This window comes from Rana temporaria, chromosome 3 (assembly GCF_905171775.1).
Source record: "Rana temporaria chromosome 3, aRanTem1.1, whole genome shotgun sequence".
Lineage (NCBI taxonomy): Eukaryota > Metazoa > Chordata > Amphibia > Anura > Ranidae > Rana > Rana temporaria.
This window is the reverse complement of record NC_053491.1, coordinates 336,625,417-336,651,386: the sequence shown is the minus strand read 5'-3', so window position 1 is coordinate 336,651,386 and position 25,970 is coordinate 336,625,417. Positions and strand designations below refer to the sequence as shown.

General features: G+C 40.4%; 1 protein-coding gene and 1 long non-coding RNA gene across 6 annotated transcripts in view; one reads left to right on the top strand and one right to left on the bottom strand.

The window, feature by feature from the left end:
* EBF1 (EBF transcription factor 1) overlaps positions 1 to 25,970 on the bottom strand; it is a 449,855-nt gene that overhangs the window by 158,544 nt on the left and 265,341 nt on the right. The gene's annotated exons all lie outside the window — the stretch shown is intronic.
* LOC120932581 overlaps positions 17,572 to 25,970 on the top strand; it is a 40,214-nt gene continuing 31,815 nt past the window's right edge. The window contains exon 1 of the long non-coding RNA XR_005748016.1: positions 17,572 to 17,664. This is a non-coding gene — a long non-coding RNA (uncharacterized LOC120932581). The remainder of the gene's footprint in view (positions 17,665 to 25,970) is intronic.

Genomic DNA, 25,970 nt, shown 5'->3' with positions numbered 1-25,970 from the left:
CCTAGACAGGTAATTGTCCGTTTATTAAAAGTCAGCAGCTGCAGTATTTGTAGCTGCTGGCTTTTAATATTTTTTTATAGGCGGCCCTCCGCTTTAAAGAAAGAAAAGTCTAGGTGCACACAGATTGGTATTATGCAAACATTACCCTTACTGAAGTAGTCCTTTAAAGCAACTCCTAAAAAATATTAAAAGGGGAACCTGCAAAAAAAAAAAAAAAAAATTAAAATCTTCCAGTTCCTCCTCCAGTGCCTGGGACCTTTGTTCTTTTGAAGAGCTTTGATGTCCAATGTATCTTCTGTATTCAACACACTTTGCATGTCTTAGCCTCCTGCAGCACCAATGGATCCGTCCAGTGGCCCAATTTCACTAGTGTGGCCTGTAGTGACACAGGGGTTGATTTATTAAAGGCAAATAGACTGTGCACTTTGTAAAATGCAGTTGTACTCTGCAAGTGCAGTTGCTCAAGAGCTTGGTAAATGAGGTAAAACTTCTCTTTTCAAAAAATACCCAATCACGTGCAAGGAAAACTAATAAAAATGCATTTTTGCTTGCACATGATTGGATGATGGAAGTCAGCAGAGCTTTTCCTCATTTACTAAGCTCTGGAGCAACTGCACTTTGAAAAGTGCACAGTCTACTTGCCTTTAGTAAATCAACCCCACAGGGGCCAGTAGACGGAACCATTGCATACCGTGGGAGATGGCATAGCTCTTCAAGAGAGACATGATTTGAGACAAGGGTAACAGTTCAGGTAAGTGTTATTTGGCAATATTTGCCTCTTTATTTTTTGAGGGCTACAGGGGTGCTTAAAATATATTAGGTTACCGTATTTAAATGTGGACATGTCATTACAATGATCAGAAACTGTAAAATGTAGTAACATACTGTCAAAGCTAAAATAATAGGTTTCGTTTAGCAAATACAAAAAAATCAACAATACTGTGTCTGCCTTGCTATCTACATATTACTGCTACAGCGTTGCCAAAATTATGTAATTTAAACAGAAGCATCAATTCCTTAGAATGTGGGGTGCTATGAATAAATAGTTAAAATTTGCCTTCATAGAGCCTCATACTTATGTCCAACTGCCAAACAAACAGAACAATCTCTATTTCCACCTAGTGGTCATGGTGAAATTTTGAAAACTTGCATCTACATGTCCCTCAAACTGTACAGCACTATATTTTCCACATATAAAATTCTGACAACTTCTATATAGTAACTAAATCATAGAGAATAAAGGTGGCTGGTACTGAAGGCTTGGGATTCTAACAAGGATGAATGGACCTAACCTCACAAGGTCTGCATGACGTGTACGTGAGAATGTTCACCCAAATCTCAAAATTTTCTGAGATTGGAAAAAAGTACACAGCAAGTGCAAGGGGAACACCTTGTCACACCACAAGTTATATAAAAATGAAAACATATTAAACACAAAATGACTGGTTAAAACCCGTAAGTACTTTATTCACCACTTCCATTATACTTCCAAACCTAGCATGTCTTTGGAATGTGGGAGAAAACTAGAGTACCCAGGGAAAAACCATGTGTGTAGAGGCAGAACATAAAATGTCCATGTAGATAGTGTCCTGGCCAAGAATCAAACCAAGGACCCCAGTGATTCAAGGCCACTAAGGTGTCAACCACTAAGTCTCTGTGCCGCCATAGAGAATCAGACCAGAAGATGGGACAGCTAAGGAGAGAAGAGGGATAGTTCCTTGAAATGAGGGACAGTTATGCCGCATACACACGATCGGAATTTCCGATGGAAAAAGTCAGATGGACTTTTTCCATCGGAAATTCCGACCGTGTGTATGCCCCATCGGAGAAATTCCATCGGAAATCCGATGAATCCCGTCGGAGTTTAAATATAGAACATGTTCTATTTTACTCTGATGGAATTCCGTCGGAATTCCGATGTGCTTTTGGCCGGGCAAAAGCCTGATCGTGTGTACGCGGCATTAGGAGCATGGTCCATCTGCTATTTCCAATAAAAATATTGCTAACTTCAACATAACCTAGCAGTTTTTGGCATAGCTCCCAACATTCTGAGATGAGAAAGAGGGACACATATTAACACAGAGGATGTGAGCAAAGTACACACCCCTAGTTACGGCATTCACAAAGATTTAATACACATCTGATTGGTTAAACCCACAAATAATTTTTTAGTACTTTCCATTATACTGGCCTTTAGTGTGGTATAACACTTTGGTAGTTAAATAGTGTGTATTTTTACATCAGAGCAAAAAAAAGAAGGAAAAACTGAGGAGGAAAGATGGATGGAGGTATTTGGTTCCAAAAGAGGCACAGTCCACCCAAATTAGGGAAGCTGAGAACTATGGTTTTCAGACTAATATGCATGCTGGGAGCAGTGTTGCCAACCTACCAGATTAAAATTTACCGACACAACACCCAAAATTTACTGGCACAGCCAAGTTTTTACTGGCATTTCCAAAACTTTCAAAATTACAGTTTTAAGTGCAAATTAGAGTATTTAGGCTACAAACAGATACAATATGCAATTAGCAATATGATTTAAAGCCGAGTTTCACCCAAAAATTGAACTTCTGCTTTTCAAAACTCTCCCCCCTCCGTTGTCACATTTGGCACCTTTCAGGGGGGAGGGGGGTGCAGATACCTGTCTAAGACAGGTGTTTGCACCCAATTCTGGGAACAGACTCGTGCGGGACTCATGCCCCTACCCGCACCCCTGCTGTCTTCTGGGAAATACACTGTTCCCTGGAGAGAGCGGGGAACCAGTGATGGTGCACCACGCTACTCGCGCATGCGCAGTAGGGAACCGGGCAGTGAATCCGTAATGGCTATTGCTTGTCTTCTGCTGCCGACATCACAGGCTCGCTGGACAGGTAAGTGTCCATATTTTAAAAGTCAGCAGCTGCAGTATTTGTAGCTGCTGGCTTTAAAAAAAAATTTGGGCGGAACCTCTGCTTTAAGGTAGGTAATAAGGTAAAAAACATATTTCCTATTTTATTTTCAATATAGTAAGTAAGTAGCTCAGGGACAGGCTTTAGGGGGGCAAGAAATTAGAATGGGTGGCACACACATATATTGACTCTTATAGTGACACTGACAGCAGTGTGCAGTAGCAAAGATGATGACGAGACCTCACTGACACAACATATGCCATGCTGAGTCACAGTGACAGTCTCTCTCCAAGCCTAGTGGTTCCTTCCGTCCACTGAAGTGTAAACAGCACTGACGGTCCCGGTCCCAGACCGCCTTGCTCCTACACCGAAGACCTGCACACGAGGCTCTGGCCGCTCTGCTTGGCCCCATTGCACCATGACATCACATGACATGCTCAGGCACGGCCTCCGCCAGAGCCACCCGATCACACTGTAGTAGGCACTCAGATGGTCTCAGCTCTGGACCAAGCCATATTTTTTACTGGCAACCTTTTACTTTTACTGGCAGGAGAAAATTGCCTATTTTTTGCTGGCTGCCAGTAAAAATACCAACGGTTGGCAACACTGGCTGGGAGTTGTAGTTACATTGACCATTGAGCTATAAATTGTTCCTTTATAGTCCTAGAGAGCTCCACTGAAGAGGCTCTTGCTGCACAGGGATTATGAGCTAAGACATTGTGAATAATGCATTATAATCTTTAGCTATGCAATGCCAGAGTGCTATTGTGGCTATACTGTATTTTTCAATTACGGCTCATGTTTGCTCCTTAGTAAGCCAGCTTAATTCCTTACAAAGCCAAAACATTACAGCCTGTCCCAGGGCTGAAAAAAAAGAACAATCTTAGTGCCCTTGTAAATAGTTTAGCCTCCAGCAAACTTAAATCCCCAAACACCAAGCAAATCCCTTTCTAGGCTTATAATATGGAGTAATATTTATTCCTGAAAAAAAATCTGTTCTCTTAATCTCCTCTATAGGTCAGGATTCCTCACTCTAACAAAAGGAAATGAAATCAGAACATGTGACATGAAAACAAACTAGGAAGTGTGATAAACCAATCTTCATGTTACAATCCTGTTTAATATGATGCCGCAATATGCAAACATGCACTGTAACCAATAGCAGTAGGCAGTTATTCTCTTGTGATTACACTGGCACAACTACAGGGGGCCGCCAAAGCCATAGATCTCAGAGAGACAGCTTTGACCATGACTCCATGTCAATGCACAATAAAAGTATTGTACTGGTGTTATTATTAGATGGCAGTGGATTTGATGCTCACTTTCTCAGTAAGGAAAGACCAACGTTTTAGAAAAGACATATCCCGCCAAGGCTGTAACTATGTGTGATGGGGCCCCATAACAAAATCAGAAAAAAGTCCCCTGCCTCTTTAATCACCATCTCAAAGGCAATTCCTCTAGTCATTGAGTGAAAAGGCCTTTCGAGTCATTTTCAAATCTCATATACATTAATTATATCCCAGTTTACTTGCCAAATGCCACTGCTCCCTGTTTAAATTGCTGTTCAGCCTGGCATCACTGGGCTACCTGTGCTTATGGTCTGCTATGGCTATGGTTACATCCTTATCTCCCAAACCTCTTGTCACAACCAAGCAATCAGAGCTCAGATGTGCAATTAGAACATTTTTACACAAATCTTTGATGGCACCTATAAGGGCTCAACTGAAGGATCCAAAATCACATCCACTTGTTCTCATTAAAACATTAGAGCAACGAAATGTCTTCTTTCTGGAATCAGGAAATAGAAAAACAGAAATATAACCAGTCATCTACACTTTATCAATACTGGTCTTGACACCAATCTGTTTTAAAATAGGTGATAATTACCGTATTTATCGGCGTATAACACGCACAGGCGTATAACACGCACCCTAACTTTAAGAGGGAAGTTTCAGGAAACCTGTGTATAATACACAGGCACAGTTTTCCCCCCTATTTTCAGGGTAAAAAAGTAAGTGTTATACGCCAATAAATACAGTATTTATTATAACAATTGCTATTTAAACATATTACATACCTCCATAGTGCACTAAGTACCAATTTATAGATTTAACTTACTGTAAGTTCTTTATTTATTATTTTATTTATTTTGCTGTCTGTGTCCCATTGGAAAGATTTCCCTTCACTTCTGATGCAGTAGAGACAACACACTTAAAAAGTAAATCTCTCCAAAGTGAGGAGGAATCACCTTTTGGACAGTTGTCACTGAAAAGGATGTCAATATAAGACTTCTTCCTCACCCTCGGTTTTAACATATGAAATTCCATCATCTCCTGCATTCACCAGGACAGAGAGAGTGAATTTGTTCAGTTGGAACAAAAAAAAAATCCAAAAAGAGAAGCTGACAAATTAATTGGCTTCACCCACACTTTAAAAAGAACATATACTAAGAGAATATGGGTCTGCCATTGTTAACTTTTCCTGAAAATACTAGTTTGATGGCTGTGATAGTGATCCTATGGCTATTATTACAAGGAGGTCAGCAATGGCATCCACTTAAGGTTTGCCGTACAACGTAAGACATTCATATGGAAATTCTAATCAGTACATCTGATGACTTAACTATGTAGTTCAAAGGTACTTCAAAAAATGTTTGCTTTCAGCATTGGATTTTGGAGTGAATGAACTTTCCCCAATACAAAGCTCTTTCACTGTTATGCCGCGTACACACGATCGGAAATTCCGACAAGGAAACCAAGGATTTTTTTCCGACGGAATGTTGGCTCAAACTTGTGTTGCATACACACGGTCACACAAAATTCTGACTGTCAAGAACGCGATGACGTACAACACTACAACGAGCCAAGAAAAATTAAGTTCAATGTTTCCGAGCATGCGTCTAATTGATTCTGAGCATGCGTGTTTTTTTGCATGTCGAAATTGCATACAGACAATCGGAATTTCCGACAGGAACTCTTCCCGTCGGAAAATTTGAGAACCAGCTCTCAAGTTTTTGCTGTCAGAAATTCCGACAGAAAAAGTCAGATGGGGCCTACACACGGTTGAAATTTCCGATCAAAAGCTCACATCAAATTTTTTTTTGGACGGGAATTCCGATCGTGTGTACGCAGCATTAGAAATGCTCCTTTTAATATTCTCAGCACTGTGGTCAAAAATGAACATCGATTAATCCCTACTAACTTTTAGAAAATGAAAATTATTGACATGAAATATTTTAAAACAAAATTCTACTAGTGTATGGCCAGCTTTACTCTCAATAGGATGTAAGGAAGGACATTAGCAGAGGAACCAGAGACAGAGTGATTCTGGTCCTAAGGCCCCTTTCACATGGTGTGGATTCCATTGCGATCAGTAAGGGAACTCTAAGTTGATCCCCCACTGACCGGAGCAGAATAGGGAGGATGACAGATCCGTGTTTGCTCAGTTCTTGCAAAGTGGACACAGAAAGAGCCTTCTTGCTCTATGGGCGACCGGGAATAAACTGACTCCAGTGTCTGTATACGCCACTGGCCCACCCTGCCTAAATGGTAGAGTACGTTTAGTGGGCCCGATCAGAACTGGAGGTAGGCTGGTGTAAACAGACACAGGTCCATCTACACAGGTGGACCTGATCGGAATGGGCGAGTGATAGAGGCCTAAAGAAAAACTGTTCCTTCAAATCAAGTGTAGCTAGTTCTACAGATATTGGGTATCACAGAGAAGGTGAGAAAGCCCTTAGCATGTTGTACCTACCCATTCACACATTGTTCTTTCCATTGCCCTTCTGAATAAGCCTGCTACTGTCAAATAACCTTACATTGTAATGTTTTAAATATTATCCATGAGTTTAGTACCGTTGTAGTGAGTTCACCTCTCACTTATTACCAATTATTCTACACTGAGTTTCTCTTCTCAGTTACTCCATTTTTGGGAAGTGTGAATAATTCCTAGTTAATGTCATGTTAATGAACAACTGCGGACAGCTGCTCTAATCACCTCCACAGCTCGCATGCTCGTTTCATCAGGCTCTCTGTACGACGGGAGCTCAGCAGTAGGAGACCATCTATTATCGGGGATGAATAGCGAGGTGAAGAGCGTGAATAACCTTTCATTGCTCTGCTCTTAAGATTCAACTCCTGTTTAAATATTTGTAATAGAGCCTCTTGTCAAATACTGCTGAAATGCATGGAATTAAACTCTAGTGTCTCCACTGGCTGCTTGAAAAATATCACACACACTAAGCATCTACGCATGGAGCTGTACCAAAGCAAGAGTACTATTAAAATATTTTTTACATTTCCCTTTAGTTTTTTATAGGGTGAGAAAGAAATATAACCTCTGGGCTTTATAGCTGTCTGTGTCTCCATTTAAGAGACTTCCTTCTTTCTTCCTGTTCTAGAGACATAACCGGAAGTGAATAGAAATCTCATAAATGTGAGGGGAAATCTTGAGATCAGACGTTACCATTGCCAAGATTTTTCCTGTACTGTTGTTCCATGGACAACCCAAAGATTTTGGTACTTCCTATTATTTTCTGTCCAGGTGATAATGAGCACCAACAGGAACACAGACAACAATTTAAACCTTCAGGAAACCTTCCACTCTCTGACCAAAACTAGAAAAAACATTTAAAGAATGGAGTTCTGGTTTAAAGGGGTCAACTGATAGGCACTTTTAGCATTGCAACAACATTGCCACATCTTTTTTTTATTTATCAACCTGAATTCACCAGCATGCTGACACATGAGTGTGCTAAAAGTATCCATCTGACCCAACCCTTAGGTCTATGGTGTAGTGCAGACTTGAGAAATAGACGGCTCATTGGCATCAGTGGACCTGTACAGAGAACTGTGCTGCAACACCCTACAATAATCATCCTTGACATGCTGCTGGCGTATCTTCTGCAGCCTGCAATCACAGCGGCAGCTCTGCGAAAAACTGCAGCCTAGGTTTGACTTCTTAAAAGTGTGAACTAGTCTGACCTTACTTTCATTATTACAAATAAAAGGTTGCATGACTAACAGTTTGGGGAAAGTATAATAGCTTGGGTATGAATATACAGAAGATTAATGGAACAATCCTTATTTTTCCTATTCCTATTTTCTCACTAGTAAAACCTTCTGTTAGTAAGTTCCTACACATTCCTTGTTGTCTATGGTTGTTCCTAGAAGTCTATATAATCTGCTAAATATACATAATTACATTTACATTACAATTAAATTGGGTTGAAAAATAGATACATGCCCATCAAGTTCAATCAACTTAAAAAAAATAGCCTCAGAACTCTGTTCTTTTCCAGAAGAAGGCATGCAACCCATGGACCAGTTTTAACTGGAAAACAAATGTTTTTTTGTTCCCCAAAGTTAGATAACTCCCGGGGTCAACATTCTTCAAAAGTATTTATTATTAGAAGCTATTTATATTATGTAACGGTATACATTTAAAAAATGAATATAGTCTAGTCTACAGAGTCAACATGAACCAGTTCCTTTGGAACACTATTTCACATTTTAAATTGTTTTAATACAGTAAAACATTGGTTTGTGAGCATAATTTGTTTCAGAAACATGCTTGTAATCCAAAGCACTTGTATATCAAAGCATTTTTTTACAGGGTATAAAAGAGACGAGAGGCACCTCTTAGTGTAGCAATAAGTTGTTAAATGTTAAATAAATGTTGTACCTTCATTAAATGTAACATATTGCTACACTTAGAGGCTCCTCTCTTCTTTTTTATACTCAGTTGTGACATGACGCTACTTATATCAAGACATCGCTTGTATATCAAGGCAAAATGTATTAAAACATTTTGCTTGTCTTGCAAAATGCTCTCAAACCAAGTTACTCTCAAACCAAGGTTTTACTGTATATACAACATTATAATAGATTTGAAAGGAAAAACGTAAAAAAATATATATATATCTGTATAACAGTACTTATTCTTCTAGTGATACAAGTGTCCAATGACTAATTAAAATGATGGTTGCCAACAAAAAATGTTACATCAAAGTCTTCTGACTCACATCATACTTTCTTTATTTGTTAGGGGTCGTCTTATACGATATGCTAGTTCTTATTACATATACCACTTACCATTATGAATGTGTTGGGTAACTGGATTTAAGTTTTTTTCTAAGTTGTTCAATAACGACTGCCTTTTTTAAAAGAAGAATGTTTTGATTAGATGCTACAAACTTTAGCTATCGATATTGTACAACTATCAAACATTACATATATCTGAATCAAGGTTGAATGTATTTTTCCAAACACATACACCGCTACATTTCAAGACACAATTTTCTTTAAAAGAATTAGCTGGTGATCAGCTGATACATTCGTTTTAGTCAGGCCCATTAGGCGTGCCCCAACTCCTTCTAGTTTCATACAAAAAAAAAAAAAAGTACAATAGCTATACAGACCTATGATGAGCTACTAGACATGCCCCACTGTTCCCATTTCCTCTAGACTATGCATCTAATTTACTGTAATGCAAAAGGCAAATGAAGAGTTAAAATCTGAATGCCTTGAAAAAGGTCAATGACTTTTTAACAGTCACCTCCATGTGACGGATGCTCCATTCACTGCAAGAACTGCGTAACTGTGACAGATCTTCCCCCTTGGTGATGAAATATAATCAAAATGTCTTGTAAGCAAAATAGTAATTATTAGGAGCATAAACCTTCCAAGTTGTTGCCGGCTCACAAGGGCTTCCAAATAGCTAATGCTGCACCGAGGGACTCATAACTCTTTGTGTGCCTGTTCGGGTGGGCTAATTCAGACTGGTGCTTTTTTCTTTTCTTGCGGTGACAGCCACATATTATGCTAATAAAAAGATATATGATTGTAGAATACAAGTCAGCATTAGGGAAGTGGCAGGCTCTGCAAGCTTTGTTCAGCGGCTGTACAGTTTTGGTGATAACTTTGAAGTTCTGAAGACTAAAATGACTTCCTGGATCATACAGGGGTCAGCTGAGAGTCACTAATTCTGGGCAAAGAGTGGAAATTTGGTTAAAACTTTTCCTGTTATTATGGATAGGGTGAGGAAGTGATAGAACTTGGGTTTTTATTTGTTTTTACTGCTTTTCCTCAATTTCTTGGCAGCTGGGACATTTTGTTTCTCTTCTAGAATAACAAAGTGTTAAGACCTTTTTCAGGTTTATATTATTGTCTTCCCTTTCTGCTGACGACAATTCCTCGAATTTCTTGTTTCAGTGGCAGCGGAAGACAGGAAATCAGGGGAAATCTCTCCAAGACACAGACAGCTTTAAAAACTCAAGCACGAGCACAACCTCTCCCCCCATTCCCACTTTATCTGGGGTTACACATCCACTTTAGGGGCACATGCACACGGGCACTGTTATCAAGCACTGTCTTTAACATTTGAGCACAGTGCTTGTCAAACGTATGCATTTGAATGCAAAACGCAGCAAAATGTTGCGTTTGACCTGCTTTGTCTGCACTGCAAACACATCTCAAGTGGACATGCTGCATCCAAAAAAACTAAGTTAAAGCAGGTCAAACGAAGGCTCAGAGCTGACACCCACTCTGGACCTGTAGGAAAACAACACCTGTCTACTCAACACTCAAGGGGGGTTATTTACGAAAGGCAAATCTACTTTTTACTACAAGTGCAAACTACAAGTGCAAAGTGCACTTGGAACTCTGAAGGGTAGATCTGAAATGAGGGGAAGCTCTGCTGATTTTATTATCCTATCATGTGCAAGCTTAAATGCTGTTTTTTTTTCCTTGCATGTCCCCCTCGTATCTACAGCAACTGCACTTCCAAGTGCACTTGCAGTGCAATTTCAAGTGCACTTTGCACTTGTAGTTTGCACTTGTAGTGCAAAGTGGATTTGCCTTTTGTAAATAACCCTCACGGTGTTGAATGATTTCCTTTTACCTTGCCATGCACACAGACATGCACATTTGTAGGACTGTACTTTTTTTTTTATCTTGACAGACCATAGGCTTGCTGCAATCTATCTAGCTGCTACCTCCCCCAGAGAAGCACTGCTGTCTGGTCTAGATATACCTTGCATTAAATCAGATCAGTGTATTCTGAAGCTCAGTATTTGTTTGTGCAGAACTGTTTACTTCTGGTTGCCTCTTTCTTCATGGCCTTTGACACATAGCTCTAACTTGAGGTGATTTTACACATAGGGCCAGATTCACAGACAGCGGCGTATGTTTGAGCGGGCGTAGCGCATCTCATGCCATGCCATGCCAATTGTGAAGACTGTGCAGCTGTACAAGGGCCCTCTAAGACCTAGGGGCCCATTGAAACTGTGTGTGAGTCAAATGGGTTTTGAGAACCCCCCTCCCTCCTTCCGTCTTCTAAACCTGGACACAATTAACTCATGTCTAGTTGTCAGTCAATATCCAGTAGCCCAGAACTTGATCTTTCACAAGGGCTCTTGGTGATTCTGTCCACCACATTTTTAACTTGCAGGATAAATATGACTGGAATCTGATAAGGCCATATGGGTCAGTCTGGGCCATAGGCACCCTTTGCATTAGCATTTTAGGTGCATCTATGAGGCACAAAAGAGGGACAAAGGCTGAATTTGTGTTACTAGAGGCTCAGACAGAAGATGTAGATCTAAAAGCAGCTCTGCCTCTGCATGGTAGGTTTGGTAGCTAAATTCTCTCAACCTTCTCCCTAGACACCAGCTGGCTCCTGGTGATCTCCTACAACTGATACTCAGGAGTTCTGCCCCACAGATGGATCACATCATGAGCCGATCACTTGTGTGGTTATAGCTTCAAGATGACAGCAGCATTTAGCTAAATTCACAGAAGCCCCAGCTGTTGCTGGCCCCCGGGGCTCCCATTCCAGGCATAATACCTTCTGCAAATGAGAAAGTTGCTGTGATTTTCTTTTATGACTTCTACTTGCAGTGCAGTGGGAAATAAAATAAAAAGAAAAGAAAAAAAAGACCATCAACGATTATGGTCCAACAATTAACTAAGCATATATTATACTAAAGGAACACACATACAAAAATTATCATATGTGATTTTTGGGAATATTTTGAATATATATTGATTAATTATAACTAAAGAAAACCGCCTATCCTTCTTGAGGTTAAGGTTACCAAAGTGAATATACTTGTAAATGGCACACTAAACATACTAAAGTTAAGGGCATATTTCAGTTTTGGGAGGATATTCTGTATTACGTAACCCATTTTTATATTTCTGATAGAAGCGGGTCTCAAGCTACCTGTTGGATTTTGTATTTATATTATAATTTTGTGAATTCAACAAGGTGAGTGACACTGTTCGGCTGGGAGATTGGAATTTCCAGAAACCCCAGCAGGAACATAATCTAACTGGAATGTCCATGAGATTAAGGTAGCCAATTTAAAGCAAGTTAAATTTGACAATGCAACTAAACTGTTAAACCTGATTTCTGATTGATTCCAAGTTATACTGTATGATCATATCACACCTCCTTGTGATGTCCTATTAAGTAATTCCATATTTGTACATAAAACTGATGTCACATCAACTTTCGCTTCCCCAGTGTTTAAGAACTTTAATTTAGTCTTTAGTGTGCTGATTGTGGTGTAATGTGCCCTACAGGAATCTGAAGAGCCACTGGCAGGATTATTAAACATGCTCACTGCAGCACACAATCAATGGCCTGAAACAGATGACATTACCATAGAGACCAGCAGTGTGAGGAGACTGACAGATGGAATGACACTGAAAGACCTTACCATGTACTAGATAATATCCATAAGTAGACCTCACATTGTAGAAATTGCCATTTTCACCCAAGCCCGTGTTCATCTGAAACACCCATTTGGGGTTTAGGCAAATTAGTAAAAATAGAATTTTGTTAATAGGGTGTTTGAATGAACATACGCTGGCTAGAGTGAAATTTACTCCACTGTTAAAACAAAGTGTAAACATCAGATTCCAAGATGTGAGTAATCCTCATCAGGGTTCATTCACATCATAATGCACCGCAGGGCACACAGTTCTCTAAGTTGAGGTGCATTGCAGCCTGCTGCGTTGGGTACTGCTGCATTTTTTTGCAGAGCACAGCACCACACATTGTGCTGTTTGGTGTATTGCAACAAATGTGCCTTCTGGACATGTGTTTTATGTTCCATTCAAAATTAATGGCGCTGTGGTAGTAATGGGTCCTTAATGAACGAAAGGTACCTGCACTTGCGTTGTGGTCATTCGCAGGTGTGTTGGTTGACACTGCTAATGTGCACTACAGATGTATAGATCTTTTTGGTGTATGAAAAAATGTTACTCCTGCCTATACAGAGACTTGTAAGATGTTGACCCACATTGCAAAGGTACCAAAAACTTTTCAGGATCAAAAAAGGCAATAAAAAATTCTAATGCCTTGTACACACGATTGGTTTTCCCGGCGGTAAAAAGTCCGCTGGGAAAACCGCAGGGAAAACCGAGAACCTGCAAAGGTAGCTTTTTCCCCTACACATGGCCGATTTTCCTGGCAGGAAAACTGCCATGAGAGCTTTGGTCGGGGAAATCAGCTGTGTGTGTGCTCCACCACAGGTTTTCCTCATAGAAAAACTGCCAGGAAAAAGACCGCCGGGAATCCCGGCAGGAAAAAAAAGAACATGTTCCCATTTTCCCCGGCGGTTTTCCTGTCGGGAAGACTGCCATGGAGCATACACATGACCAGTTTTGATGACCAAAAGCTGTCATGGCAGACTTATAACAACTAGAGGAAAATATGAATCCACCAAGTGTTTTGCTTTCCTCCCAGACAGTATTGGAAATGTATTTTAGTGTTTGTAAAAGTGAGGCAGGGACATTCGATTATGGACTCTATAAGGGACAGGGATTGATATGGATTTGTGTAAAGGGCTAGGTAATATATCAGTGGCAGTGCTATATGGAAGGAGGAATAAAGGAGGTCTAAAAAAAGTAATCAAGGGTCAGACCTTGTTTCAATTGCAATAATTAAAGGATCAGTCCGTTAATACAAAAAGGTAGAGCTTCCAAGTAAAGCCAAACAATGACAAATACAAAATTTACAAAAAAAATGTTAATAGCGTTTTGAGGACCCCAAAAAATAAAATAAGGAACAAAGTCTTGAAAACCTGGGACTGTGCCTCTAAATCAGAGACATATGATAAGAATGGTTATCTTTCCTCATATGTGCACGCAATTACCCACCAAAACATAGTTTTCCATCAACGCTGCTTTAAAACGCCAGCTTTGGAGACGGGGGAATATTAGACCTTTATCTCCAGCTTTATAGTGAATTAAAAATGAATAAGGCAGCCAGTGCCTGTTACATCAGGTAAGAAACAAGTGAGGAAACAGAAAAGAGAATGCTATATATTCATTTTTTTTTATTATTTTTACTTCTTTTGAGACAAGAACTGAGAAAGCAGCCAGCTCAGCTGTGGTCTCATGGGACAGAGCTGTGATTCGGTGACCCGCAGCAAAGACGTAGAATCTCCCTGGAAGTCACGTTTACATTAACGCAAACAGCAGAGTGAAAATATTAGCAAAATAAAACATGTGCGCTTCCTCCTAACCTCCTCCTGTACTGGAACCTTTGTGCGGCAATCAGTCGTCAGCGCACTTCCACAGCCACCGAGTTTCATTGCTACTAATTTAGCGAGATGAGATGTCTTCTGCTGGGTTCATCCTTCTGCAAATAGCCCCACAGGGGATTTCTTAGCGATCAAACTCCCCAGCTGCCAATCTCCTCATTCCTGGTGAATTTTCTCTGTGTGGAGCTGGATTTACACTTCCCATCTCCTGAGATTCTTTGTCAGACTGAATACTGTAAGATGTGTAATGCAACAGGCAGAAGCCTTTATGTTCACTACGCAAGGAATAACGAACAAGCTGAAATGACATTCTACCTTTTACTATGATCAGATGTTTATATTTTTTATTTCTGTCAGCAGGCGGTGCCAGTGAGTGATCCTACTGAAAATTCTAAAATTACACTGTTATAATATTTCGTTAAGGAAAATGGCCCTTTCACACCTATAGGCCTGCAGTAAAAAATGTGTTTTTTTATAGTTTTTATAAGGCCTGGGAATCTTGACCTATAATGGCCTATAATGCATCGAAGAATCCATTCAAAATAAGTAGTGTGTTGCTATTACTTTATTTCGCTACATGGTAAAAGACCAACATAGTTCTTGAAATAGATCTATACACAATCTCGAATGCCTCGTACTCACAATCGAAATTTCCGATGAAAAAAGTCAGACGGAATTTTTTCATCGCATATTCCGACTGTGTGTATGCCCCATCAGACTTTTCTCATAAGAAATTCCAACAGACTGTATGGAACTCCAATGGAGAAAAAAACACGCATGCTCAGAATCAAGTCGACGCATGTTTGGAAGCATTAAACTTATTTTTTCTCGGCTCATGGGAACGTGTTGTACGTCAAAAGGCTTATGGAATTTCAAAAATAGATTTCAATCTTTTAAAATCTGCAGCTTTCTTTACAATATTACCTGGTGATCCTACCATGAAAGCTCTTGCTTATGTATTTCCTTGTGGGTGACAACTGTCTCCCAATTGTTTTCTTGCGTTGTCACATGCTCCCATACAAGCTGCTTAGTCCACCATTGTTACTATCAGGAAATTGGTCCAACCAGTGACTTGCAACCAACACTAGATGCAGTGCATGTAGACAAGAAATGGCTACAAAAAGTTGCAAGAGATCAGTAGCACTGAAATGCAACAAAGGATAAAAAAAAGTGGTGAGATTTGTTTTTGACACTTTAGCAAAGGAAATGCCATCTATTTAGGATTTGATTCTCTTTAAAAGCTGAAATTTAGTTATGGATATCTTTGCATAGTTCCTGTTCTGTGTTGGACAATGAGGAGATCGTGACATCACCACCCTGCCTTCCACTTTGTCCATTAAGGGAAAGCCTTGCATTCATTAAAAAAGTTCTCTGAATGGTGCTCATGCTGCTTGGAATGGGACATGGAAACTAGCAGTGATCACTAGTGCCTATTACAGTTATTTCTAGCTTTAACAGGATCAGCCAGTTACGGAAAATACATACTTACATTGATCCAAGTTAGATCAGTGTAACTATGCAAACATTTTCATATCTAAACTTCAACTTTACCACTGCAGGGGAGTAACATTACAGTATATATTTTCACAAGTAGAATATAAACTAATAAGATCTTGTGGGTTATGATTGCAAGGAAGGGGAACAGAAGCGGTAGGGTTGATACCTTTTCTGAGAAAAAAATACCAGCCCTCTTATCTATTACCTATTAATAGCATTGGCAACGTGTCCTGTTTTTGCCAGCATGACCAGTAAAAGGTTGGCCAGGTGGCAACCATACACAGCATTTGTATATATTTGAAATACATATGCCTGAAAAGAAAAGCCTGATGTCTATAGAAACAAGTTATTACAAAAAAAAGATAGCTGTAGAGTGATTGGTTGTTGTCGGCACATATTTTAGACTTTATATACACAAAGCTCAGAATCTTCCCACAAGGCACATAGCCTCCCATAGTCCCCCCTGAGGCACTGGTTCCCATCTTGGCATTGTACTTTGGATTCTTTACATGGAGCAATGCTCCTCATTCAGCCTGCAGTCAAATGACATCCCACTATAAATGGGCACCGAGGGATTAAGCCATCCCTCAGCTTGCCTTGGCAGAGTCCTTTATTATATACAATATTTACTTCAGGGGAAGTCTTGGCGTTTGTCATATTTATCTTGCTGAGAAATGGCCGGTGAGAGAGCCGCTTGGCTTCCTAACACAGCTCAGCCTTGTGCGACTGATTGAGCTGCTGAACTGTGTAATTCAGGCACCTCTATACAGGAGCAACATTTGTCTCCTGCTTTATTAAACCGCCATAAAACCATTTCTCTGGGCTCATTATTGAAGCCGGTGTGTGAGAAGCAGCTTATGGCTCGTATAGGCCCGGAATTAATCCCCGCTGCCAGGAGCTTGTGAACGACACAGCCTGACATCCCGGTTCTGAATAAAAAACTGACCCTGGACGGCTGTTTTATGGGTTACTCAAATAATTACGGCAATTAGTTATTTTTATGGGTCTCTGTCAAGATACTCAGCAAATTATTACATGTGCACAAAGAGCACAAGAAAAATAAATGTGTTATGCTGTATGCACATACACATATATATGTAGAGCGATAGCAAGAATTTGACTTAAAGCCCTAGCTGTGGGCTCATTCAATTCCACCATGTATGGAGTTGGGCTCACACTATATGGTATATAGATCTGAATGAAGTGTCATTTTGTGAACAAAAAGAAAGAAAAAAAACCCTACATAGTGCACACCAGCGTGAACATGTTTTAGCATTCAGGCTGGCGTGAATGAGCCTTTATTGCTGTTGATGTTGGTGCTGGTCTCTGCACCATTACATAGTAATAGCAGGGCACCATAGTGATGCTCCCTCAGGGGCATGCCCATGATGCCCTGCCCTCAGTCTGTCCTCAGTTTTCCAGATTGAACGATGCCAAGCGTCTTTCAACCCAGAGGACTGAGGACATCTTGTAAAAAAAAAGGAGAGTGCTGTGTGTAACAGCTCTGGATTGACACTGAATATTACAGCCTGAGCACCTTTTTTTTGTTTAGACTGGTGTTGTGTTTTAAGCTATCACTTTTCTAATTTAGGACCTGCCTGTCTGTATTTATAGGTAACTTATTGTAGAATTTCCTGACATAGGTCTCAAAGTACTAGCTGCCTGGCTTTGTCTGATTTTGTTTTTTTATTAGAGACATGGAAGAAGTATGCAGCAAAGGAAAAAAAGGTGAGAAAATTAGAACTTTGTACTTGTTCAAAGACATTGGCTCAATTAAAGCTGGAGGAGTAACATAACATGCAAGCTACTACCATTATTAGAGGGAGAAATACAATAGCAGCCCTTACATTTCTCTCATGATGGGCTTCCTGTAAAACTTTTGACAAACTTTTGGAATGTACAGATCCTGCTTCTTTTGGGCCCCAGACTTGTCCACATGAAATGTATACTGACCTATGATTGTCATTTGCCAAAATATTATAATTTTCAGCAATGCGAGCCAGTGATGGCTTTAAATAACAGTTGCATGGCTGAAAATATTGATTATTATGGGGAATGTATTATGACTTAGTGAAATAAACCTGTTACCTACTATGTGATAAAAATACATAAAGGGCACTGGTTTGGCCAAAGTGATGTCATTGGAGAAGGACAATGACTGGTCCACTTTGAAACTAGTGGAATGGCAGAAGTAGAGCATGGAAAAAGATAACAATGCTGCTCATTACATTTATTGCTCCATATTCCTGGAGTTTATTCCTAGAGAAATATATAGTGTATAATGTATCTATCCATACACACAATCTATTTTTGAATATCTCTTTTGGGTGGGGAGGCATTTTGAGAAAGTCACCAACGCATAGCACTTAATCTGCAGACTGATTTTGAAAAGTACATTATTTTCCTAGCCAAATTTAAAAGGCTTTTTGCTTTTTTTTTACTCTTTATCATAAAATAATATATTTAAACAGCAAACAGGAATTCACATGATACATATACGGTAACAGCTGGATTTGTTTAGCTCTTTTACATTGGTGGAACCATATCCATTTATTATAATCACCTACTTCCAGTCACCACCAGCCAGTGTGGCAGGGCTGGTTTTAAATGTCGCAATACAAAATAGACCCACAGATGGCTCTATAGGGAATAACATGTAGAAAACTAGGTCTTCCTGACCTTGTCCTTGCAAAGTAGCTAAGTCATCACCTTTCCTATTAGCCACACTCTCACTTCAGCTCTCCTTCAAGAGTCACACTGACCTAGGAATGTCTCATAAAATTAGGTCTCTGTGGAATATAGAAAAATAATATCTGTAGACTTTGAGCCAATAGCCACTAAACATTTTAACTGAGCGTACCATTTTGGGCTGGCTTGTGAAACTTGTTAAAGAACCAACGAGCCTTGCCAGCTGCAGACTGCAGTGGAATAAAGACAGATTTGTACTGAATGCTTAAAAGGTAGCTACATTTAAACATGCACACGGATACAAAGCAACCTTGCATACATACAGTATCTCACAAAAGTGAGTACACCCCTCACATTTTTGTAAATATTTTATTAACTCTTTTAATGTGACAACACTGAAGAAATGACACTTTCATACAATGTAAAGTAGTGAGTGTACAGCTTGTATAACAGTGTAGATTTGCTGTCCCCTCAAAATAACTCAACACACAGCCATTAATGTCTAAACCGCTGGCAACAAAAGTGAGTACACCCCTAAGTGAAAATGTCCAATTTGGGCCCAAAGTGTCAATATTTTGTGTATTTTCCAGCACTGCCTTAACCCTCTTGGGCATGGAGTTCACCAGAGCTTCACAGGTTGCCACTGGAGTCCTCTTCCACTCCTCCATGATGACATCACGGAGCTGGTGGATATTAGAGACCTTGCTTTCCTCCACCTTCCATTTGAGGATGCCCCACAGATGATCAAAAGGTTTAAGATTGGGAGACGTGCTTGGCCAGTCCATCACCTTTACCCTCAGCTTCTTTAGCAAGGCAGTGGTGGTCTCGGAGGTGTGTTTGGGGGTCTTTATCATTTTAGAATACTGCCCTGTAGCCCAGTCTCTAAAGGGAGGGGATCATGCTCTGTGTCAGTATGTCACAGTACATGTTGGCATTCATGGTTCCCTCACTGAACTGTAGCTCCTCAGTGCCGGCAGCACTCATACAGCCCCACACCATGATACTCCCAATACCATGCTTGACTGTAGGCAAGACACACCGCGACACACGCTTGACACCATCTGAACCAAATACGTTTATGTTGGTCTCATCAGACCACAGGATATGGTTCCAGTAATCCATGTCCTTAGTCTGCTTGTCTTCTGCAATGCGTTTGCAGGCTTTCTTGTGCATCATCTTTAGAAGAGGCTTCCTTCTGGGATGACAGCCATGAAGACCAATTTGATGCAGTGTGAAGCATATGGTCTAAGCACTAACAGGCTGACCCCCCCACCCCTTCAACCTCTGCAGCAATGCCGGCAGCACTCATACGTCTATTTCCCAAAGACAACTTCTGAATATGATGCTGAGCACGTGCACTCTTTAGTTGACCATGGCGGGGCATGTTCTGAGTGGAACCTTTCCTATTAAACCGCTGTATGGTCTTGGCCACCATGCTGCAGCTCAGTTTCAGGGTCTTGGAATCTTCTTATAGCCTAGGCCATCTAGGCTAAAAAGATATTAAAAAACATTTTTTTCCTCAGTTTATGCCGATACGTATTCTTCTACCTATTTTTGGTAAAAAAAATCGCAATAAGCATTTATCGATTGGTTTGCGCAAAATTTATAGCGTTTACAAAATAGGGGATAGTTTTATGGCATTTTTATTAATATTTTTTTTTCACTACTAATGGCCACAATCTGCGATTTTTTTGGTGACTGCGACATTATGGCAGACACATCGGACACTTTTGACACATTTTTGGGACCATTGTCATTTTCATAAAAATGCACTGATTACTGTGAACATGACAATGGCAGTGAAGGAGTTAACCACTAGGTGGCGCTAAGGGGTTAAGTGTGCCCTAAGGGAGTGATCCTTACTGTAGGGGGGTGTGGCTGTAGTTGTGATGTCACTGATCGTCGTTCCCTATATCAGGGAACAGACGATTAGTGTCACTGCCACAGTGAAGAACGGGGAAGTTGTGTTTACACACACCTCTCCCCTTTCTTTAGCTTCTGTGACCAATCGCAGCGATCGGGTCCGCTGGTCCCGCAGGCACGGTCATAGAGCTTCGGCCCGGGTCGCGAGCGCGACCCATGGCTGTGCTCTTAAAGGCAACGTACAGGTACGTGCCTGTGCCCAGCCGTGCCATTCTGCTGACGTAAATATGCAGGAGGCGGTCCTTAAGTGATTAAAGGACTTATCTATACACAATCCCCAAAGGAAGACTGGTCACCTGTATACCCAGATTGTTGGCTAGATGAGATGGCAAAATACCATAGCTCCCAATTGTCCTTGATTTCGAGGGACTGTCTCTTATTTGGAGCAATGTCCCTCTTTCCCCCTCATTTTGGTCTGATCTATATAGTTGTATATAAAATGCAAAAAGTGTTTTCCAGTGCTAAACCTTTCACCCAAATTCTAAATTGCTGTATTTGTAAATTTTAAAAGCCAATATAAAGGAATAGTAGTGGTAAAATTAATAGTTAATTTAATTAACCTTTTTTTTAAATTAATTCTCCTTTAAGGGTGTGTGTCAGGGGGTGTGTGTCCTATGTCTACATACATTTACTAGTAGGCGTCCCTCATTCCCATCTCAAAATGTTGGGAGGTATGAAATACCCGTAGACTGCTCTTTTGAAAAATTTCAGCTTGATGTTAGGTTTAAAAAGTTCTGGAGCCACAGAAACCTACTGTCATAGGAATGCCCATGTATACGTGGCCTGAGGAGTGCAAAACTAAAACCCTGATCTAGTAACAAAAGGATTTACGTGTTGACATGTATTCATCATTAGTGCCGTCTTTATAGCCTGATATTTAAAAGGGACACTTGAATTGCTTGCAAGGTTTCCAATTAATTGTGCTGTGTGTGGCAGGTCTCCAGGAATCTTGCAGAATTCAAACATATCCTGTGATGCAGAAATACTGCCATAAATCTCTTGCTTGCAAGACTAAAACGGGTTAAACTAACTATGAAACCTCTAGACGAATGTTAATGTGATCACTCCCCCCACCGGCAGGTCACAGCGGGAAATCCACTATGTACTGCAAACCTAAACTTAAAGTGGGGCTGAGTGGGTAGAGGTGAACAGAAGCATTAGATACATCTATTACAGCGGCTGCATTACAAGACGAAAACACTTGTAAGTAAAGTATTGGTGTTTAAAATGATTTGCCAGAGTAGATATTACTTATCACAGCAAGGGGTCGGCAGGAACAGTCATTTTACTTCAACACATATAATTTCTGAATAGGGATTGTTAGCGGGGAGGAGGGAGGGCAGGAGAGAACACTCTGGGCTCAGCAAACATTGTATGAAATTGCTGCTTCACAGGGAATCCTGCTGTATCTAATAGTATGTTCTACGCTTGTGATAAGCAGAACGGAACACTGCAAGAATAGCCAATCATATTTTAGCTTATACTGCGAGCCTTGAATTTTAAAGAACTTAATTTTTTTTTTTTATTTGGGACTGTTAACACCAAGGCTTTATGCTAAAGGAGGCCTTTCAAAATCAGCTGTAGGAATCGTCTTATGCCGCGTACACACGATCGGAACTTCCGCTGAAAAAAAAACGATAGGAAATTCCTATGGTCTGTGTGCAACTCCGACAGAGAAAAAAACCCACACATGCTCAGAATCAAGTCGACACATGCTCGGAAGCATTGAAATTCATTTTTCTCGGCTCGTCGTAGTGTTTTACGTCACCACGTTTTGGACGGTCGGAATGTAGTCTGACAGTGTGTATGCAAGACTGATGTAAGTCAGCTTCATCGGAATTCCGACGGAAAATTCCATCGGAAATTCCAATCGTGTGTACGCACCTTCACACTTCCTCATAATCCGATCATTAAAAACCCTTAATAGAATTTTTAGATTAATTTTTAACACTCTTTGAAATGCTTTATAGGTGCCTATTCATAAACGTTTTTAATATCTCTGTGCCTAGTGTTAACAAGCCCAAAGGATGTCCGTATTTTAGATTACTAAAATTGTTTTGGACTGTGGTTGCAGCTAGCGCCCTTGCCTTGATGTGCTAAAGTTTCTGGTGCAGCTCTGCATAGAAACCAATCAGCTTCCAGGTTTTATTGCCAAAGCTTAATTGAATAAGCTGAATTTAGAAGCCAATTGGCTACCATGCACAGCTGCACCAGATTTTGCACTCTCTAGCTTTAGTAAATCAACCCTAAGGCCCCATACTCACGACCAAACATGTCTGCTGAAACTGGCCCGCAGGCCAGTTTCAGCAGACATGTTTGGTCGTGTGTAGGTGCGAGCGGGCCGAATTCCAGCAAACATTTGCCCGCCGGGCCTTTTCCCAGCAGACAAATATTCCTGGACTTGTTTTAAAACAGCCCGCTGGAATTCAGCCCGCTCGGACATGTACGGTCGTCAGTACAGACCTACCGTACATGTCCAGGCGCCCGCCGTCCCTCGCATGCGTCGAATGACTTCGACGCATGCGTGGAAGCATTTTAAAGGCGGGCCGCCCACGTCGCCGCGTCATTGTCGCGGCGACACCGCGTCATCGACGCGGCGACACCGCGGACACGCCCCGCGTATTGTTTACGCGCGGACTTCTGTACGATGGTGTGTACAACCATCGTACAGAAGCCCTCTGGCAGACATGTATGGTGAAAACGGTCCGACGGACCGCTTTCACCATACATGTTTGTCCGTGTGTACCCGGCCTTATATGTATGGAATTTGCATGCGCTCTCTGTGCTCGTGTGGGTTTCCTCCTGCACTCCAAAGGCAGGCTGGTAGGTTAATTTGCATCTTTACAAAATTGGTAATGGTATGTGTATTTATGCACATGAAATAGGGACCTTAGATGATAAACTCCCTGAGGGCAGGGACTGTTGTGAATGTATAGTGTGTAAAGTGCTGAATAAATTATTGCTATAAAAATACTTGTAAAATTAATAAATAAATGTATGCCAGTGGGGTAGCCCATGATAGTGATGGGTGAGCAGGAATGTATTAGGGGTAGGAGGCTCAATGGCAAGCTCCAATTCTACCTGCGGGTATCTGAGCTTTTTCCATTAAGAAGGGGTTTTGGGCAAAGCAGAGGATCCAGAAAGCTGCTTCAGGTATGTACAGATTTGTAGCACTTTATACTCCACAATTTTCAGTTTTCCTAAAGTGACAGGGTTTCTTTAAGTGAGGTAACATGATTAAAGGATATTTCAGGTTCATATATTTTTTTTTTTGTTATTTCGGGTTCTTAAGGATTATTTCCCAGTATAATATAACAAACAAGTATTTTTAACCTGTCTTTAATCAACTCATACATATCCTACACTGTAGCAAAATCCTTGGTGGCGTGCACCTCGTGGCGTGCATCTAGCTCCTGCCCTTGCACCACCATTGAACCTCTGATGACAGGGTCACAGAGACGCTGAATATTGCAACTTCCAGTCACCACACCGGCTTTCCTCTCCATGCAAGGCTTAAACACTTGCAAAATGCTGACATGTTCTCTAAAGGCCTATATTTTATTTAAATGTTATTTCTTTGTCTCCATGAATAATTGATTAAGATACCTGCTAATCTCTGCAGTACCTGGTTGTTTTGTCTGCATTTGAATCATCTTCTAGAATAAAAACTGACTTCGCCTACTGCTAAACTGTTTTGTTGTATTGACAGCTTGTATGTATTTGTGGAGGTACTGTCTATATCTACTTACACAGCATAACAAAACAGCAGGGATAAATGACATTAAAAAAGGAAAAGACTGAGTACATTTGTAGTCGAATCTTGTACTTCAAAAGAATCAGCTGTGGGTTACAAAACTCCACACTTGCACAACCTTGTTTGCCAACGCAAATTAATATTTTTTACGGGCAACAGTGCAAAAAAGATCTAAATAATTATGTACAAAAACTGATAAGTCTCATTGACAGCAGACCTTTATAAGTTACCTTTTAGTGATAATATTGTATATTAACATGCAACTGTGGTGTGTAACATTTTTTTTGGCTGGTGAGGTTTACTTCACAGTTTTGGTCTACAGTCTGATCCCCATTATTTGGGAGGACATAACAAATAAACTGTGCAATTCGTTTTGGATATGAGAACAGCATTGTGAACTGTTGGTAACTTGGCAGCTGACAAGGATGGTAATATGTAAGAGTTCCTTAAAGGGGCCAGTAGTCAAGTGGTATACTCCAGAGCAAGCAAGGATTTAAATTTTTACTTCGCTTTACACAACGTTATTATGGTAGGAGTGGACAACCTACCTAAGAGCAGATACCACAAGGTACCTGCTATTACACTTTTAGTTAAAAAAGTATTTTAATGTGTGCCCTGCTGATTCCAGTTTTACTTTGTTACTAGGGGCTCAATGACTTTGGGGCCAAGATTTGCTCAAGTCTTGCCCACTCAACACCAATATGTCCAATGAAACTTTCATTCTTAGTCAACGAGGAACTCCTGAGCTTGGATACAGCAATTGTTATTAGTCTCAAATTCATTTTGGAGCCAGGATTAGAGGGACAGTTTTTTTCCAAGCAAATAATGGTAATAGTAAGCATTTGCTCCTTCACAAGACTGTTAATTTTTTTAGGTAGTCGTTTTAAAGTGAAAAAAGCCTTGCCTTATGGTAGTGCCCTCTAGGGACAGAATAACATGACTTACCGTTTTCCAGCCCATGAGGACACTTTGGAACAGGTACAGCTATGATATAGACAGGGTGGGGCTTGGGGTCAGAAGTGGGAGTGGCACTTAAAATGCTATCTTGGGTAATATGGAGTGATGGAACATTCCTGAGAAAGAAGGACATTACAATGTCTTTTCTTTCGTGCAGAATAAAGATGATTTAAGTGACTCAGCTAAAGGCCTTTTATAATAAACATTTCAACAATTTCAAGTGTTTTCATTCTTTTTCATGCTTTTAAAAATATTGAAATTTACCAGAATACCGATGTGACATATTTCTTATGCTCAGAAAAAGGCTTTATACATTGAACCCACAGGGAAATTTTTAAGTAAAAACAAGCTGGAACAGATCCAAAGAACAGTATTTAAAAGTCCCCTAGTAGCGCTGCTGTTTGTTCCCTTAGTACCACTGTTGAGTTGTTAGTGTCCATAGTAGTAAGTACTGCTATAAAAAACACTTACGGCCCTTTTTTAATGGGGATATCCCCTTTACGTGGGGAATTATGATGTCCTCAAGCGAAGACATCACTAAATCAGCATTTCTCAAGAGCTTTTCCCATCCACTGGAACGACCTACCTCAATCTGTCTAATTATCTCGAACTCTGTCTGTTTTAAGGTGATCTCTGAAAATTCTTCAGGGGAACCTATCCTACCTCTACCCAACAACTCCCCTTTTACTTTCTCCATCAACTCATGTCCTCA